Source organism: Bubalus kerabau, chromosome 20 (assembly GCF_029407905.1).
Source record: "Bubalus kerabau isolate K-KA32 ecotype Philippines breed swamp buffalo chromosome 20, PCC_UOA_SB_1v2, whole genome shotgun sequence".
Classification (NCBI taxonomy): domain Eukaryota; kingdom Metazoa; phylum Chordata; class Mammalia; order Artiodactyla; family Bovidae; genus Bubalus; species Bubalus kerabau.
The window spans coordinates 3,440,997-3,461,170 of record NC_073643.1 but is presented as its reverse complement, the minus strand read 5'-3'; the positions used below and the strand labels follow the sequence as shown (position 1 = coordinate 3,461,170).

At 43.9% G+C, this 20,174-nt stretch overlaps 1 protein-coding gene across 2 annotated transcripts in view; it reads left to right on the top strand.

Moving 5' to 3' along the window:
• The window catches only part of NEK10 (NIMA related kinase 10), a 116,664-nt gene that overhangs the window by 3,856 nt on the left and 92,634 nt on the right, over positions 1-20,174 (top strand). The window lies entirely within an intron of this gene.

Here is a 20,174-nt window from a genome sequence, read left to right as displayed (position 1 = left end):
GACACTTTGCTACCCCATGAATTGTACCTGCCAGGCTCCTGTGTCCATGGGATTCTCCAAACAAGTATAGTGGAGTGGGTAGCCATGCCCTCCTCCTGGGGGTCTTCCTGACCCAGGGATTGAATGTACATCTCTCATGTCTGCTGCATTGGCAGGCGGATTCTTTACCACTATGCCACCTGGGAAGTGCACACACTATATTGTACTACTTGATCACAAACTTCTGTGTACAACAACAGCTCTGATACAGGTAAAGGACTCAGGTGAGAGCTTTGTGTGCATTTGATGAATCCAGGGTGCTCTGCCAGATAAGGATGGGGCAAAAGAAGGTGTAACCAACGAAGTCTCAAGTAGGTGAAAGAAAGGCCTAGAATGTCACCCTGCCTGTCTGAGCCAAACAGACTTTGAGGACAGTCAGAGTAGACTGCATGGAGCCCTTGAAGAGGTGGAGAGGAGATAAACGTTTTCTGGGTGTCCAGCAGGGAGTGAAATCAAGACCCTGTGCTTTCAGAGCCCAGTTTCCCAAGGGTGGTAGCCCAGAATCCGTAGAACTCAGAGTCTCACCCCAGATGCCTGGGTTCAAATTCCAGCTCCGCCGCTGCTGTACACAGGGCCTCTGCTGCATTACTTAATCTTGGCACCTCAATTTCCCTGCATGTAAAATGAAGTTGTTGTGAGCCTTACATGAATCAGTAGAGACAAATTTCTTAGAACTATGGTGGGCATCATGGCATCCGGTCCCATCACTTCATGACAAATAGATGGGGAAGCAGTGGAAACAGTGGCTGACTTTATTTTTTGGGGGCTCCAAAATCACTGCAGATGGCGATTGCAGCAGTGAAATTAAAAGACGCTTACTCCTTGGAAGGAAAGTTACGACCAACCTAGATGGCATAGTAAAAAGCAGAGACATTACTTTGCCAACAAAGGTCGATCTAGTCAAGGCTATGGTTTTTTCCAGTGGTCATGTATGGATGTGAGAGTTGGACTGTAAAGAAAGCTGAGTGCCGAAGAATTGATGCTTTTGAACTGTGGTGTTGGAGAAGACTCTTGAGCATCCCTTGGACTGCAAGGAGATCCAACCAGTCCATCCTAAAGGAAATCAGTCCTGGGTGTTCATTGAAAGGACTGATGTTGAAGCTGAAACTTCCAATACTTTGGCCACCTCATGCGAAGAGCTGACTCATTGGAAAAGACCCTGATGCTAGGCAAGATTGAAGGCAGGAGGAGAAGGGGATGACAAAGGATGAGATGGCTGGATGGCATCACTGACTCAATGGACATGAGTTTGAGTAAACTCCGGGAGTTGGTGATGGACAGGGAGGCCTGGCGTGCTGCGGTTCATGGGGTTGCAAAGAGTTGGACGTGACTGAGTGACTGAACTGAACTGAACTGATGGTGGGTATGTAGGAAGTTCCATGTACATGTTGGCTCAGAAGTCCCCAACCTTTTTGGCACCAGGGACTAGTTTCATGAAAGACAATTTTTCCACAGACTGGGCAGCAATGGGGGAGGAGCGGGCGATGGTTTCAGGATTTATGATGTCACTGCTGATCTGAGCAGAGCCGGAGCTCAGGTAGTAAGGGAGTGATATGTAGCGGCTGCAATACAGGTGAAGCTTGGCTAGCTCTCCTTTTGCTCACCTCCTGCTGTGCAGTCTGGTTCCTAACAGGCAGCAACAGGTACTGGCCCATGGCCTGGGGTTTGGGGGCCCTGCGTTAGCTGTTTCTATTATGCTTTGCTTGGGAGAGAGAAATAAAAGATGAAAATAAAGCAGAATGTGGGGGATAGAAAGTGTCACCATGGGAACAGGTTATATGGCTTAGATTTGGAAATGACTCTTACATTTTTGAGACCTGGTCTTCCACAGGAAAGTGAACTCTACATATACTCATATATCCGCCTGACATGTGTGATTAAAAAAAATCATGAAAATGAGCACTGAGTAAAATAGATGGTTTCTCATTTGGTAAAATAATGCTCATCCATATCTAGAGGTCAGAGTTCCCTTCATCTCAGCTGAAATCTGCAACAGTCATCATAAAGGTCATGCTCTCACACCCATGAGGTCAGCTCAATTCAGAGCTTATTCAGTCTAGTATTAGGAGTACTTATAGTTGACAATGGAGAAGGCAGTGGCAGCCCACTCCAGTACTCTTGCCTGGAAAATCCCATGGATGGAGGAGCCTGGTAGGCTGCAGTCCATGGGGTCGCTAAGAGTCGGACACGACTGAGCTTCTTCACTTTCACTTTTCACTTGCATGCATTGGAGAAGGAAATGGCAACCCACTCCAGTGTTCTTGCCTGGAAAATCCCATGGATGGAGGAGCCTGGTAGGCTGCAGTCCATGGGGTCGCTAAGAGTCGGACACGACTGAGCGACTTCACTTTCACTTTTCACTTGCATGCGTTGGAGAAGGAAATGGCAACCCACTCCAGTGTTCTTGCCTGGAGAATCCCAGGGATGGGGGAGCCTGGTGGGCTGCCGTCTCTGGGGTCGCACAGAGTCGGACACGACTGAAGCGACTTAGCTGCAGCAGTAGCAGTAGCAGCAGCAGCATAGTTGACAAGAAATCTAGCTTTATAACCCTCAAGAGAATCAAAACAGCAAAATGACCATCAAATGGCACGTATCTAGAAGAGAGACTAAAAAACCCTTATACAAAAATTGAAATAAAAACAAGAGGCAGACTGGATAACGCACAGCAGCCTTGACATTGATCCTGGGCCATCAGGAAAAAGTCACACAATATTTAGTGTATTTTGCATAAATGACAGGGACTTGTTAATTGATTTGAGAAAAATGTGTCTGAAGTAATATTTTATTATTAAGATGATAAACATTTACCTAGAAAGTTCACTTAGGCAAATAGCAGGATAAAGGCAACCAAAAGGAAGAGTTAGTATAGAATTCAGTTAATAAGGAGGGCCCTGCCTGGCCTTAAATTCCTGCTCATCCACCAGGGACTTACAGCTCTCTGACTCCGAGAAATTACTCTATGGGCCTCAGTTCTTTCATCTGTGAAATGGGGACAGTACAGGTAGTTGCCTTATAGCTTTGTTAGATTTATATTAATATTGGTTAATGTATAGAAGCAAAACAGTTGGACTGTGAAGAAGGCTGAGCACCGAAGAATTGATGCTTTTGAACTGTGGTGTTGGAGAAGACTCTTGAGAGTCCCTTGGACTGCAAGGAGGTCCAACCAGTCCATTCTGAAGGAGATCAGCCCTGGGATTTCTTTGGAAGGAATGATGCTAGAGCTGAAACTCCAGTACTTTGGCCACCTCATGTGAAGAGTTGACTCATTGGAAAAGACTCTGGTGCTGGGAGGGATTGGGGGCAGGAGGAGAAGGGGACGGCAGAGGATGAGATGGCTGGATGGCATCACTGACTCGATGGAAGTGAGTCTGAGTGAACTCCAGGAGTTGGTGATGGACAGGGAGGCCTGGCGTGCTGGGATTCATGGGGTCGCAAAGAGTCGGACACGACTGAGCGACTGATCTGATCTGATCTGATCTGATAGAAGCAGAATGGTCCTGGCACAGGGCAAGCCCGCATAAACATTTGCTTTTATTGTTGTTGCTGTTGCCAGATATGAGGTCTTGGCCAAGTTACCGAAACAGTCAGTTCCATCATCTGTGAGCTGGAGATACAACCCAGCCTCATCCCAGGCTTGTGTAAGGATTAAATGAATACAGCAGAGTGCCTGCAATAGTAAATCCAAACTAACATCAGAGGTAACAAATTAAAATGAAGACTATTTGTGGCATTAAAAACAGTGGGGTTTGTTTTTTTTTTTTTTCATTTTATGTCAGTGTTTGTCATTTGTGAACCAAAGTCAGTGAATACAGGTAAATGACTTCAAATAAGCATGACAATCTCTTCAAGCTGATGTAGCAGTAATATTACCAATAATAGAATTTAGAAAAACTGTCATAATAACAACTGAGCTAGCTACCGACAGCTTCTTTTGTTTTGTTTTGGGCCCTACCATGCAGCACGCGGGAATCTTAGTTCCCAAACCAGATATCGAACTTGGACCAACAGCAGTGGAAGTGCTAATCTCTGGACCACCAGGGAAGTCCCCTGGACAACTTTAAAAGAGTTTATTTTTATTTAATCCTGACTACCATCTTATAATGAGGATATTATTGTTTCTGTTTTCTTGTAAATGAGGAAACTAATCATCAGAGAGGCCCAGGGACTTTCTGAGGTCACTCAGTGGGCAAGTAGACACCAGGTCTCCTCCACCACTGCTGCATCCCAGTCACATAACTGGAAGACTTCACCTCCCCAAGCCTTTTAGCACTCATCTGTGGAGACCACGGCATTCATACGACGTGCGTATGCGTGTGCATGGGCTACACTTGACATCAACGTCAATACTCATCTTTCCCGTAGGAAGTGTTATCGTCTCATTCGTGTATATTTGAGGCAGCCCATATTTAACACAGATATCTTACTTATTTTGTGGCTTCCATGTGTTTTTAAAGAGACTTTGGTAAAACCAGCATTCTATGACTAGATGCTGGTCAGCTAGGGCAGACATGTCCTTTGTGAGAGTTTTTTCATGATCTTTATTCTCCATCTATAAACAGTGATCCTCCAGTTATACCTGGAGCTTCCCAGTCACTTTCACTTGGGACTTGTTTGTGCATTCATTCATTCAGCAGTCATTTATTGAGCACTTCCATTTTGTTATAAACCAGCAGTGCTGAGCTGGATGCTGCGGATGAGCAAACTCTGTCACTTGCATCCCTGACTAGTGTATAGTAAACGAAAAGAGCCAGATATGCATCTTTATTGAATTACTGCTGGAATCTGCCCCTTTATTAAGAGCTTCAAGGCATGGAGATCAGAGAAAATTCCCTTGAGATGGATGAGCCTTCCAGGCCTTTCAGCACTAATCTGGCCCTTCAGTCCAGGAAAAACGGGTCTGGGCCCAGGTCTGAGTGGAGCTGTTGGGAGCTGAAGCTTCATCTCACAGGACACTCATGGACCTCCTTATGTTTTGTTTTTATGCTGAGAGAAATGGAAAGCCCATGAAGGCTCAATTGGTCAGTTTTGTACCCAAAAAAAAAAAAAAAATGCTTTTGATGCTATGCAGAGAACAGCTTTGTTGTTGGGAAGAGAGAGAAACTGGAGGTTGGGAGTCCATTTAGGAAGTGGTTCCTGCAGTTCAGGAACCAGGGGGTTCCTGCAGGGGGTGGTGATGTGGATGAGGCTATAAGTGGTGAGGATGCAGAGATGCAGACAGACAGGAACCTCACTGAGTAGAAAGATAGAGATCTAATGAGCGAGGGCCTGAGGAAGAGGAAGTGTCATTTTCCCAAGGTTCATGCCCAAGTGCTGCTCTTGATTTGAGACTATTTGAGACTCTTCTGTTTCAAATGTTAGCTATAGCCCAGGAGGTCAGCATCAGCTCTCCAGCCTAGCTCATCTGCTCCCTGTTTCCCCCAACCCCACCCCAGCCACCACCCCATGCTCCTGATCCATCACACACACCTTTCCAGAGCTCTTTCATCAGCCCCCACTGGGCTTTCTTTCCCTTAAACTCATTCAATTTATAACCTCCTTGAGAAAGTAATTTTCTCTGCTTTTTGACCTTTCTAGGGTTCCTATTTACTTCCATGCATTAGGCTGACCTATAAGAAATTGTTCTTTTTTTTTAAGGCCCCAATATCAGCAGTTTCGTGTTGCCTAACTTCCACATTTCTGATTGCCCGCACATGCTGAGTTATGGACAGATGCTTCTGAAGCCTCTAGCAGTGTCTTGTGCACAGAGCACAATAAATTAAATATGCACTTAATAAAGAAATATGATTAGATGAAGCAATTTTATTTTGTGGCTCAGAAAGTAATTCAGTGCTGCTGTTTGTTATGAACATCGATGTGTTCATCTGGTATTCTCTTCATTCTTTGAGGATCTGGTTGGTTGGGCTGAATGCACACTCGCTTATTATCGTGATTTATTTCCATGAAGGCTGACTTGTGGGGGAAGGCATTTTTTTTTTTTACCATGTCTTATTCAATACAGCAGCCTCGGTGTCTGCCATATAAGAAGAGATCAAAAACTGTTTCCTGAAGGAATGAATGGATATCACTGTCACGTTTCTCTGTCACACAGTATCAGAACTGAATGTAATCTTACTGTGTATGGAGGTCAGTGAATAAAGAGAAATTTGATGTGCTACTTTAGTTGTTTTTATCGACTGGTTAATATAAATTCTTTCTTCAAACCATCTGGACCTTTTTCCCTTTACAGTGTCACTACTTAGTACATGGGTCTCAGGTTCACTTTCCCTATCAGAGGTCTCTTCTGCACTGTGTCACAGGTAGACCTGTGTGAGCAGCCACACGGGCCTGAGCACAGGCACAAACGCCACGCAGGGGCAGCTGAGGGGGCCCATAGGGGCTCTACCCTATCTGTGGGCATTGTCCTTTGTCACAAAAGGCTTACTAATAAAATGGGAAATAAAGCTTGAAAATAGGAAAACGATAATGATGTCTGTTGCCATATATTCCTGTTAACTTTTTTAAAATTGGGATATAATTGCTTTACAATGTTTGTTAGTTTCTACTGTACAGTAAAGTGAATCAGCTGTATGTATACATATATGTCCCCCCCCCGGACCTCCCATTCCCCCCATCCCACCCCTCTAGGTCATCACAGAGCAGCGAGCTGAGCTCCCTGTGCTGTACAGCAGCTTCTCACTAGCCAGCTAATTTACTCATGGCGATGTATATGTGAAACAGCACTCTCAGCCCACCTTGGGTTAGATTCACCAGAAGATGATGAAAGCAGACACTTACAGGCACGTCTAACCTATGATGTTGTTTAGTCGCTCGGTCGTGCCCAATTCTTTTGAGACCCTGTGGACTGTAGCCCGCCAGGCTCCTCTGTCCATGGGATTCTCCAGGCAAGAACACTGGAGTGGGTTGCCGTGCCCTCCTCCAGGGGATCTTCCCGACCCAGGGATGGAACCCGCGTCTCCTGAACTGGCAGATTTTTTACTACTGAGCCGTCTAACCTCTAGCAGTTGCTCAGTAAACATTCGGAGGAATGAGCGGGAGGCAGTCAGGATGCTCTTCTTATTTTTGGTTCTTTTATCCCCCAGGCACTTGTTTAAACAGAAGGCAGAAGGTTGTTTAAAGAACAAACTGTGCTAGGGAAGGTGTCAAGTCTGCTGACCCGGGAGCAAGGCCCTGACAATACTTGCCCTTCACTGACGCCACTTCTGCCAATGGCAGTTCTGTTACAACCGCACCTTTGGCGCCGTGTGATGGTTAAAACTCACCACCTACCTAGTTCTCATGAGTGAACCTGGATGAATGGGTGCGTATTTGTGAGCACACCAAAGTCCAGGAGCTGAAGTTATGCAAGCATCGCTTGTCATATGTCAACCTTTGCTGTCATCTAAGGGCCAATGTCAACAAATTCTCCTTTTCCGTCTCCCTCTGAGCTGCCTTTAATATTTAGACCCTGAAGGGGAGCTGGACTTTGTTCTGTTTCTCTTCTTCAAAGTGCCTTATGGCCTCAGACACATTTCCCTCTCTGAGCCTCTGTTTCTTCCTGTGTTCATTAAAGGCACTGAATCCTGATCGGCACCAGGGAACCTATCGGTCTGTTTTGCTTATCCTATACTGGTATCTTGTTTTGCTTCATTTAAATAATATATTTATTTTATTTATTTGGCTGCTCTGGGTCTTAGTTGCAGCATACGAGTCCTTAGTTACGGTATGTGGAATCTAGTGCCCTGACCACGGATCGAATCTGGGCCCCCTGCATTGGAAACATGGAGTCTTAGCCACTGGACAAGCCCCTGTTATGCTTCATTTTTAATGTGCTTTTGAAACCCTTTAAGGAGGATGTACCATCTCAGGCCTCGCTGAAGCTCTGCTGGTTGGTCATCTACTCTGCGGGTGTCACTCATTTAAAGGTGTTCCTGAGAAGGCAGTGGCACCCCACTCCAGTACTCTTGCCTGGAAAATCCCATGGATGGAGGAGCCTGGTGGGCTGCAGTCCATGGGGTCGCTAAGAGTCGGACACAACTGAGTGACTTTACTTTCTTTCATACTTTAATGTATTTTACACACACACACACACATATATTTGGGCTTCCCTAGTATCTCAGCAGTAAAGAATCTGCCTGCCAATGCAGGGAACGTGGGTTCAATCCCTGGGTCAAGAAGATCCCCAGGAGAAGGAAATGGCAACCCACTCCAGTGTTCTTGCCTGGAGAATCCCAGGGACGGGGGAGCCTGGTGGGCTGCCGTCTATGGGGTCACACAGAGTTGGACACAACTGAAGCGACTTAGCAGCAGCAGCAGCAGTGAGCCTGGAAGGTGACATACCCCTGATACTACATGTTCCAGGAGGGCCTTTCTTGTGATAACTGTCTTATCTGCTAACTCCACCCATATTTCCCACCGAGGAACCATAACAATATGATACAAGAATCAAGCCCATATTTTAGAGACTCCCTTTGTGAGCTACAGTAGGTATGAACAAGTCCTATTTCTTAACAGTTCTTTTGCTTTTTGATCACTTAAAATTTCTGGGTGTGTTTTATTTTCCATTGGTTTGTCCAACATAATCTGATGCTTTCTGTGCAGGATTTATACTTTTCTAAAGACCAAGCTCCTATATCTGTGACGTTAAGTATAATTATTCTTTGTAAAAAGAAATGCTTTGTCTGTTCTCAGAACACTTTACTAAAATAAACTGCTCAAGCGGCCAATACACTGGTTTTTCTTGACTGTGCCATGTGGCTTGTGGTCGGGATCTTAGTTCCCCGACCAGGGACACAGTGGAAGCATGGAGTACTAACCACTGGACCACCAGGGAAGTCTCCCAATGTACTTTTAATGTTTATTTTGAAATAACTTGAGAATTACGTAAAAGCTGCAAAAATCGTACAGTGAGTTCCCATGTACCCTCCACTCAGCTTCCCCTAACGTTAGCAGCCTGTGGCACCGTGATACAGTTGTCAAGATTGAGAAAATATCATTTAACCAGTACATTTGAACACATTTTCCTTATTTCTGGTTGGTCTATGTGAATTATATCTTTTTTTGAATCCTATCTTATTTTATGGAGAAGGGAATGGTAACCCACTCCAGTATTCCTGCCTGGAGAATCCCACGGACAGAGGAGCCTGGTGGGCTACAGAACATGAGTTCGCAGAGAGTTGGACCCGAGTGAGCGACTAACACACATACACATTTTAACCACTTTTTTTTCTCAAAATTTTAAAGGGACTTTAAGAAAATATGTGTATAAGTAAAGGACCTGGAGCAATGATTTTTCACTTTGCATTTCCAGCTGTTTGTGGGACTGAAAGTTCTCTGTTTTTAATACCTCCCTGAGCACAGACAGACTGCATCTTGACATCTAACATGGAGGTTAGCCGTCATTCTGTCAAGGAACGAAGGAAAGACTTCCTGTTGTTGGCACAAGTAGTTCTAACTTCCTTTTGTTATAGGGGTTCACTATATTTCTCAAAAATAATAAACTCTTAGTTTATTATTAGTTATGCCAAACTCTTACTGCTGTTATGTTCTAAGTACTGTTTTTTTGTTTGTTTTTTTAAAAACTCTTTTCTGATAGCTCAGTTGGTAAAGATCTGTCTCCAATGCAGGAGATCCCAGTTCAATTCCTGGGTTGGGGAGATCTGCTGGAGAAGGGATAGGCTACCTACTCCAGTATTCTGGCCTAGAGAATTCCATGGACTGTATATGTATAGTCCATGGGGTTGCAAAGAATCAGACATGACTGAATGACTTTCACTTTCTTTCAAAGGCAGTAAGGGCTTCCCAGGTAACTCAGCTGATAAGGAAGCTGCCTACAATGCAGGAGATCCTGGTTCAATTCTTGGGTTGGGAAGTTCCCCTGCAGAAGGGATAGGCTATCCACTCCGGTATTCTTGGGTTTCCCTAGTGGCTCAGATGGTAAAGAATCTGCCTGCAAGCGGGAGACCTGGGTTCAATCCCTGGGTTGGAATGATCCCCCGGAAGGGGGCATGGCAATCCACTCCAGTATTCTTGCCTGGAGAATCCCCATGGACAGAGGAGCCTGGCGGGCTACAGTTCATGGAGTCACAAAAGAGGCGGACATGACCAAGTGACTAAACACAAGCATAAAAGGCAGTAAGTAAAATGGAATAGTTTACAAAGATGCAACCTAAGTGATTAGAAGGAAAAACTTCTATTTGTGGGATTTGAATATATTTCCCGAAATGAATCAAATGAGGCCATGTAAGGATCTCTCGAGCAGTTAAAGCAACTGGGGAATAACAAAGAATATCTGGGCAGAGAACCTGAAAATCATGGCACAAATACTCACCATGTTGTTCAATTAGTGGGCTTACATTTGCACAATTTACATTAATTACAATCAATTTTACTGTGGCATGGGTATCTCTCTGTCATATGTGTTTGCCCTGCAAGTACTAAGTGAGGTGTGTGTCTCTGACATCTTTCTTTTAGTATTAACCCAAATTTCAGATGACAACAGGAGATAGGAATTACTTTTGAGAGTTTCTTTTTAAAAATGGGTTTAAAATTCAAAAATGAGTCAGAACTGTGATTATGCCCATAATTGACTAGGGCTGAAAACCCCAGACCATTTGACTATCCTATAAAGTATGGAATGCTTTGTCTCTCTGATCTGAGATAATATTTGGGTTCCATGGCTGATAGGTACAGAGTAAAGATATGAATGTTTCTGTTCTTAAAGTAATATGCGCTTGTACTAAGTTGCTTGGGTTGTGTCCGACTCTTTGCAACCCAATGGACTGTAGCCCGTCAGGCTCCTCTGTCCATGGGATTCTCCAGGCAAGAATACTGGAGTGGGTTGCCATTTTCTTCTCCAGGGGATCTTTCTGACCCTGGGATAGAACCCACATCTCTTATGTCTCCTGCATTGGCAGGTGGATTCGTTACAACCAGTGCCACCTGGGAAGCCCAATATGCACTTGTATTTTATATATAATCTTTCACTTCTATAACCCATTCCCCCTTTTAAGAAAAAAATACTAAATTTCATCTTTTCCATTTAAAAGCAAATGAAAGTCCCCATATGAATACATGTATTTGTGTAGCAAGTGTTATAATCTCTGGCCTCATGTATAAAATAAATGTCAGAAAATGAGTGGTTTTCTATTTTTATTTTTAGCCCAGGAAACTTAAAAAAAAATGAAACTGTACAGAGAATGCAGAGAAATAGGATTTTGGGGTCTCAGTAAAGAGCCCACACCCAGCCACTCTCGTCCTCCCTTGGTTGTCCTAGAATTGACAATGACTGAGTTAGTCCTTTCAGGCACCGCACGGAGGGCAGTGGTTTTCAGAGAGTCACCTAGCATCACTGTGAAAACAATATTGTTATTTGAAAGGAGAGACCTCAGTTACCTAGAACAGTGCTAGTCAGGTGGTCTTTCAGATTAGCATGTCGACGGTTGAGAAGTACAAAATTGAGAGCAAGCATTGAGAAATACTTATGGCAATTTGACATTACCATGCTGTCCAAGCACATAATCAGTGATGGACTTATTTTGCCGAATAAGATACCGCTCAGTTACAAGTGTTGGTCCATAATATATTGGAATTTAAAAAAAAAAAAAAAACTTTATAGATATTTTGAGAAACACTGCTCATGAATATTCTCTTATTTTGTTGTTGTTGTTCAGCCCCTAAGTTGTGTCCAACTCTTTGCAACCCCATGAACTGCAGCATGCCGGGCTTCCTTGTCTTTCACTGTTTCCTGGAGTTTGCTCAAACTCATGTCCACCGAGTCGGTGATAATATCTAACCATCTCATCCTCTGTTGTCCCCTTCTCCTCCTACCATTAATCTTTCCCAGGATCAGAGTCTTTTCCAATCAGTCAGCTCTTGCATCAGGTGGCCAAAGTATTGGAGCTTCAGCTTCAACATCAGTTCTTCCAATCAATATTCAGGGTTGATTTCCTTTGGGATTGACTGGTTTGATCTCCTTGGTGTCCAAGGGACTCTCAAGAGTCTTCTCCAACACCACAATTTGAGGACTCTAATTTTCTTCCTAAAGGTTGAATAAGTTAGATCAGGGGTACCAGTCTATGGCCTATCAGGAACTGAGCTGCACAGCAGGAGGTGAGCTGCAGACAAGCAAGTGGAAGCTTCATCTGTATTTACAACCACTCCCCATTGCTCACATTGCTGAGCTCTGTGTCCTGTCAGATCAGCAGTTGCATTAGATCCTCATGGGAGCTTGAACCCCACTGTGAACTGTGCATGTGAGGGATCTGGGTTGTGTGCTCCTTATGAGAATCTAATGCCAGATAATCTGATTCTGTATTATATTAAGTTGTTTAATTATTTCATTATATATCACAATCTAATAATAATGGAAATAAAGTTCATAATAAATGTAATATACTTGAATCATCCTGAAACCATCCTCCCACCCCAGTCCATGGAAAAATTGTCTTCCACAAAATTGGAGCCTGGTGCCAAAAAGGTTGGGAAATACTGAGTTAGGTCATTCCTGAGTGTGTTCAATAGTATCATAAGATTGCAAATACTTATCAATCCATTTGGTTTAAAAGGAAGTTTTATGAAAGAGTTTTGAACTAAAGGGATAATTACATTGGTTTTTAAAAATAACTTTTATTTATTCATCCATTCGTTAATTTTTTTGTTTAATAAACATTTACTGTCACCTACCATGTGTCTGGTGAACATGGGAGGCACAGTACTGCATGCTTTTGGCCCAGGTCTGCGATGTGGGGTTTTGTACTGGGCTCTGAGGAGGAGCACCAGACTCAGGGTTTGGGAGTCACAGGGGGCTCTAGTTCCAAAATTAACAATTGTTAAAAAGCAAATGCTTCCCAGGTGGCGTGGTGGTAAAGAACCCACCAGCAATGCAGGAGATTTGGGTTCAGTCCCTGGGTTGGGAAGATCCCCTGGAGGAGGAAATGGCAACCCACTTCAATATTCTTGTCTGGAAAACCCCATGGACAGAAGAGCGTGGCAGGCTACAGTCCATGGGGTTGCAAAGAGTCGGACATGACTGAGCAAATGAGCATACCACGCACAAAAAGCAAGTAATTCATGAACTTTGGTAAAAATGCCTGAGCCACTTATTACAGATTGTGGCACGAATACTTTTTGATTTCACACACTGTGCTTACTCTGCCGTTTGTCTGGTGTGTAGGGATAAAGCGGACGTGGTCCCTGCCCACACAGGGCGCAGAAACCAGTGACTGGCTAGAGTTCTAATGTCGATGAGCCCCATGAGGGGCTGAAACAGGGTGGAGTGGTGAGAGTGTGGGGCAAATGGGTGCTGGGGAGTCCTCAGCAAGGAGGGGACATATGAGTTGAGGCTGAATGACCCAAAGCAGCCCGTGGGCGGAGGAGAAGGGAGACCTGGAAGGACTCAGAGGAGTCAGTCTGAGCAGGAGAGAGGTTAGCTTGGCAGTTGGCAGCTACGGCCCCCGCCTCTGCTCCATGTGCACCTGCAGCCTGGCCCTTGAATCCCCATCAAGCACACTGATCCGTGGGGGATGTGGACATCCACAGAGGCCCCATCTCCAAGGGTGGCTTGTGCCCAGGTATTGGCTTCAGAGTTTTGCTTCTAGCAGTCAGCTTTGGGTCTCTTTTGGGATAATTTTGTTTAAGCTACTGGAGTCTCTTTGCCCCAGTCAGCAGTGCCTGTGTCACAGAACCAAACTCAGGTCCACTAGCCCACGCACAGTAAAGCTAGTCTACTGACAACTAGCTGCAGTGAAGGAAAAACTGGCTCAAAACTCAACATTCAAAAAACTAAGATCGTGGCATTCTGTCCCATCACTTCATGGCAAATAGATGGGGAGACAATGGAAACAGGGACAGACTTTATTTTCTTGGGCTCCAAAATTACCACAGATGATGACTTCAGCCATGAAATTAAAAGATGCTTACTCCTTGAAAGAAAAGCTATGACAAACCTAGACAGTGTATTAGAAAGAGACATCACTTTGATGGTTTTTCCAGTAGTCATGTATGGATGTGAGAAGTGGATCATAAAGAAGGCTGAGTGCTGAAGAATTGATGCTTTCAAACTGTGGTGTTTGAGAAGACTCTTGAGGGTCCCTTGGACAGTAAGGAAATCAAGCCAGTCAATCCTAAAGGAAATCAATCCTGAATACTCATTGGAAGGACTGATGCTGAAGCTCCAATACTTTGGCCACGTGATGTGAAAAGCCTACTCATTGAAGGAGACCCTGATGCTGGGAAAAACTGAAGGCAGGAGGAGAAGGGGACGACAGATGATGAGATAGTTGGATGACATCACCGACCCAATTGACCTGAGTTTGAGCAAACTCTGAGAGACAGTGAAGGACAGGGAAGCTTGGCATGCTGCAGTCTCTGGGGTCGCAGAGTCAGACACGATTGAGCAACTAAACAACAAGCTATGGTGAAGGATGGTGCAGGGGCCCAGCAAGGAGTCCAGGCAGTTAATACTCAAAAAACCTGAACTTCCTGATGCCTTTTAGCAAGCATTTTTATTTTATTTATTTTTAAACTTTTTATTTTGTATCAGGATATAGCCAATTAACAAACAATATTGTGATGATTTCAGGTGAACAGCAAAAGACTCCATTATACATATACATGTATCCATTCTCCTCCAAATCCCCCTCCCATCCAGGCTGCCACATAACACTCCACAGAGTTCCATGTGCTATACAGTAGGTCCCTGTTGATTATCCATTTTAAATACAGCAGTGTGTAGAAAGGCCAGGTTGGGGAGTCGGTGGGTCTTGGGGTGTGAGATCAGCTCCTACACAGTCGTGGTTGGTTGATGGTGAGGTTACAGGGCATTAACATCATCAATCTTCAGGTGCCAGTAGGTGCTTATGATCATCAGCTAGTTAATTTCTTCTTTATTATGTATCTGTATCTGTAAAGCAACTCAGGAAATGTGCATCAAATGCTATTATCTAGGTACTTCAGAGAGGAGCTACAGCAGAGGGTATGTGGGAGGGGTCTGCCCCAGGAATGCCCCCTAGGGCCCTGCTCCCTTACCTTGAAGGCTAGGATCTCCCTCAGGACCAACCACCCTTCCCTCAGGTTTAGATGCTGGCTCTGAGGCAAACTCTGCCTGTAGGACTCTTGCCCTCACCTCATCTCTAAGAAACACTAATTCAGAAAGTTGTTTGCTTCTAGAAAATGACTTCAGATGTGAACCACCCTTTTCCCCACCCATCAGTTTTGAATTATAGCCCTCTTGTTGTTGTTTAGTCACCAAGTCGTGTCCAACTGTATGCGATGCGTTGGACTATACCACACCAGGATGCCCTGTTCTTCACTGTCTCCCACACTTTGCTCAAATCCATGTCCACTGAGTCTGTGATGCTATCTAAATAGTGTTTGGTATAGTATAATCATTTTTGTTAATTAAATATGGGATTAAATTAAATATAGTATTTCCAACTTCTTGAATTTTTTTTTTTTTTCAGAATAGTTTCCATTTTAACAGCCACCAAGTGCAAAGGATTTTCTTTTTTTGTCCTAAAGGCAATTGCCTGTTTCTTCTGATTCTGGTGAATTTGTTTACTGTTTAATTAAGAGAAACATTTCTAGAGAGTTATGTATTTTCATTCTTCCAGTTCACAGAGTAGAAGCTAATCTTAAACTGATAAAACTATTAGAGGATTATTTCCTGTTCACCCACCAGTCAATAAAATCACAGAGATTAAACCACAGAATAAGACAAGGCATTTAGCAGTAAGACTGTGGCAGATGTGGTCCTCTGCCTTCAGAAGCCCAAGAGCTTTTCCACACATTTTCACATGCTAATCACTGTGACTTTGACATCCTGTTTCTAAAACAGGCTGGAGCTATGGTTTGAGCAGAATTGGAAGCCAACAGGCCAGTGTATCTGTATGGAACTTTCCCTCTGTTCTTGAAGGAAAGGTGAAGTTACATTATATTTATTTTGACTGGATTTCCATTTATTTTAGAACTTTTGGGGCATTTTAATATTTATATATGAAAAGCACTTGGATCTTTTGCTGTTGAAAAATTATGTACAGATCATTCATTCTTCCTTTTTCCCTCCCTACCCCTCCCTTTATTACTCCCTTTCTCCTTTCTTTCTTTTAAACAGATGCTAAAACAAATCTTGGGCTTCCCTCGTGGCTCAGAGGTAAAAGTGTCTGCCTGCAATGCGGGAGACCTGGGTTCGATCTGTCGGTCGGGAAGATCCCCTGGAGAAGGAAATGGCAACCCACTCCAGTATTCTTGCCTGGAGAATCCCATGGACGGAGGAGCCTGGTGGGTTACAGTCCATGGGGTCGCAAAGAGTTGGACACGACTGAGCGACTTCGCTCACTCACTCAAAACAAATCTTTGTGTGAATATCTCACAAAACATATTTTAAAGTTCCTAAGTGGGTTTTTCTTTGTTTGTAGTAGAAGCCTATATCTGAGTAGCCTCTTTTATTTTCAGTACTTTTCAATCTGAGATTGAACATAGTACACATTCAATAAATATTTGTTGAAAGAATAAATCCATGGTTTTAGGTCCTGGGCACAGTCCTAAAATACTGTTATTGTACTTTGCTTGATGTGCATCTGTGATGAGAACCTTGGTCTTCAGCTCAATTCCAGCTGAACTATTTGTTACAAATATGCAACTACACTGGGAAAGTAATTTTAAATCCTTAGATATACTGTCTTTGTTCATTTTACAAAATTAAATTTTGCTCAATTCTGTTGCAGTAAAACACCCATTCCTTTTGCCTCTAAGTACTTCTGAAACCCCACTCCAGTACTTTTGCCTGGAAAATTCCATGGACAGAGGAGCCTGGTGGGCTGCAGTCCATGGGGTTGCTAGAGTCGGACACAACTGAGCAACTTCACTTTCACTTTTCACTTTAATGCATTGGAGAAGTGCTGGGAGCCAGCATATTGTATATTGAGTGAGGATCTGTAATAGCTCAACTGGAATTCTATCACTGCCGGGAGCCAGCGTGAGGCACTCCGCCCATGACAAAGGTCATGAGGAAGGAGGCTCGGCATACGCAAAGGCGGGATCGAGCCTCAGGAGTCCCCCTGGAAATTCTCGAGCATCTACCCCCAAACCAGAGTCTGCCTACTTTCTGCTTTGTGCTTTCACCTACACCTCTGACTTTACGGGGGGCTGTCCCCCACTACCTCTCTCTGAAAAGAGAGTTAGCTTACAGCTCCAGTTAATAATTCCTGGATGTGACAGTGTTTCAATCTACAAACTCCTTTGGAAATCCTCTAGCCTGCCTGAATGGGTTTTTCCGGCCACATGTGATTGTTCAGAGCCTCCCAACTGTGAGAGGCAGGAGATGTTCTAAACTGCCTAAACACAGATTCCTTTGAGTAGTTAAAAGATTGATTAGAAAATGTATTGGTGAAGGGTTTTTCACTTGTTGGGCCAATGTTTGCTGCTAAGTCTCCATACTCCTTACCTACTGTGTCCTTGGCAGTGTATTGATTGATATAATGGGTGTATAGAAATGTAAAATGCAGCTTTGTCTAATGCTTTTTGGAAGGCTGGTGCCTGACTTTGGAATAATCACCTTTAGAGAAAAATAAGTTTCTTAAAATGTTAACAGGCCTCCGGGCAAGAAGATGATGTCAATCACCTGAACTTTTGCATATGATAAGTTTGAAAGCCTGGCTTAGATTAGAACCAGGAACTGCTGTCCTTGCATGACTCCACCCCTTCCCCCATTATCCTCTATGCATACCTTAAGGTATAAAAACTACTTTGGAAAATAAAGTGCGGGCCTTGTTCACTGAAACTTGGTCTCCCCATGTCACTCTCTCTCCCAAATTCCAGCTGAGTGTCCATCTGGAGCGCGGATGTCCTCTGCGACCATTTATTTGCCTGGGCTTCTAAGACCCACTCGAGAAGGTGTCTAAGGTGGGGCACCTTCCGCTATTCGAGAGGGCGCCTGCGGCCTCCGTGGTCAGAGCTAACCTGGTGTCACGGGTTATATTGATTTTCCGCGTAAACCAAGCCACTCAGCTTCTTTTCTCCACTGAATTTTCCTACTGAGCTATCCTTATTTCAGCCGCTTTTCTCCACTGAATTTCCTCACTGAGCTATCCTTATTCTATTACTCTTTGTATCCTTAATTAAAGTGTAATTAAGCAGTTATTCCCTGACCCTCGCCTAGCCGTCTCTCCTTCGAATACCCTGGATCAGCCGGGGCTGGTCCCCGGCAGAGAAGGAAACAGCAACCCACTCCAGTGTTCTTGCCTGGAGAATCCCAGGGAAGGGGGAGCCTGGTGGGCTGCCGTCTATGGGGTCACACAGAGTCGGACACGACTGAAGCGACTTGGCAGCACTTCTGAAACACTTGGATTTTGACCATTAATTCTATAATACATTAAGGCATGGAATTATAGGACAGCAATGCATACTTTTTCATGCCTGAAAAACACTCTGAAGGCAAGCACTAGCATTGAAGCACAACTGGAAAATTTTACATTCAACCAAGAACTAAACCAATAGTATGTTTAATTTTGTATGTTCCATGTAATTGAAAGTATGGGTATCTTCAACTATTTTTTGGTTTCTATTCTGGAGACAAAAACAACTTAATCAGAAATTGATTAATGAAGGGTTTTATTAAATAAATTATTCTCCATTGTTGAACTCATACTAACCTTTTGAGTAGTGGTGGAAACTAGTATTAAAGCTTATCCTAGGAAACTGAAGTCGCTCAGTTGTGTCTGACTCTTTGAGGCTCCATGGACTGTAGCCTACCAGGCTCCTCCGTCCATGGGATTTTCCAGGCAAGACTACTGAAGTGGGTTGCCATTTCCTTCTCCAGGAATCTTCCTGACCCAGGGATTGAATCCAGGTCACCCACATTGTAGGCAGACGCTTTAACATCTGAGCCACCACCTGATCAGATCCCAGGAAGGGTGACCATAATGATGACAAAGCTTAATTCAGAAGAGTGAGGTGCTTACTGTCTTGTATTCCCAGGCTGGATGCCCCACTGTCTGAATTGTTAAAAACAAAACTTAATTGAGTACATTTTAAAGATCTTATTGGCTTTATTCATCAATTAATGAACTGGGCAGCATTCTGTCTAGCAGATAGCAAGGAACTCTAAGGAACTGTACAAAATGAAAGACTTTTTATAGGCAGAAGAAGATAGGAATGAAGTTATACTAGTCAAAAAGCAGATTGGTTATTGCAATGTTACTTTTCCCAAAGAGGATGGAAGGTTTTATCAGGCTGCTTACCTAACTAGTGCTAATCAGGGGATTCCTGATTGGCTAGTTTAAGTTTCCATCTTGGGGAAAGCTGAAATTGCAATTTAGTTTGGTTGACCCCAGGGTTAGCATGAATGACTCTATTTTGATTGTGAGCCAATTGTCTTGTTTTAAACAGGATGCTTAAGTGAGTTCAGGGACTGTGCAAGGCTGACCCAGTTCTGGCAGACGAGATTATGGCTGTAGTCCCACGTGGGGATTCAGCCTGAAAGTTTTAGGCACTCTGGAAATCCAAGGATATTCTGTGTGTTGCCCTTGACACTGTAATGCATTGGCAAGTGCAGTGCATTTGGTGGAGCTTTCTCTGGAATTTTTAGGGACATGACCCACAATGGGTTCTCAAGGCAAGAATACTAAAGTGGTTTGCCATTCCCTTCTCCAGTACTTTGGCCTCCTGATGCGAAGAGTTGACTCATTGGAAAAGACTCTGATGCTGGGAGGGATTGGGGGCAGGAGGAAAAGGGGACAACACAGGATGAGATGGCTGGATGGCATCACTGACTCGATGGACGTGAGTTTGAGTGAACTCCGGGAGTTGGTGATAGACAGGGAGGCCTGGCGTGCTGTGATTCATGAGGTTGCAAAGAGTCGGACATGACTGAGCGACTGAACTGAACTGACCCACGATGAGAGAGGAGCTCCCTAAACTAGCAGTGTGCTGTTAAGGAAACTTACCGAGAAAGACAAGTAAGATGGCATAAAAGTGTCAGTGGGACATCAGGTATTTGCTTATAAATATTTTGGAAACCCCAAATATGGACACTTTTCCTGGCAAGCAGAAAAGTACTTGTTGGGGGTAATGAGTCAGAATATTTGAAATCAAGAATGACTCAGAAAATATAGGCTCAGGTACTACTATAATTGACTTCCCTTGTGGCTCAGACAATAAAT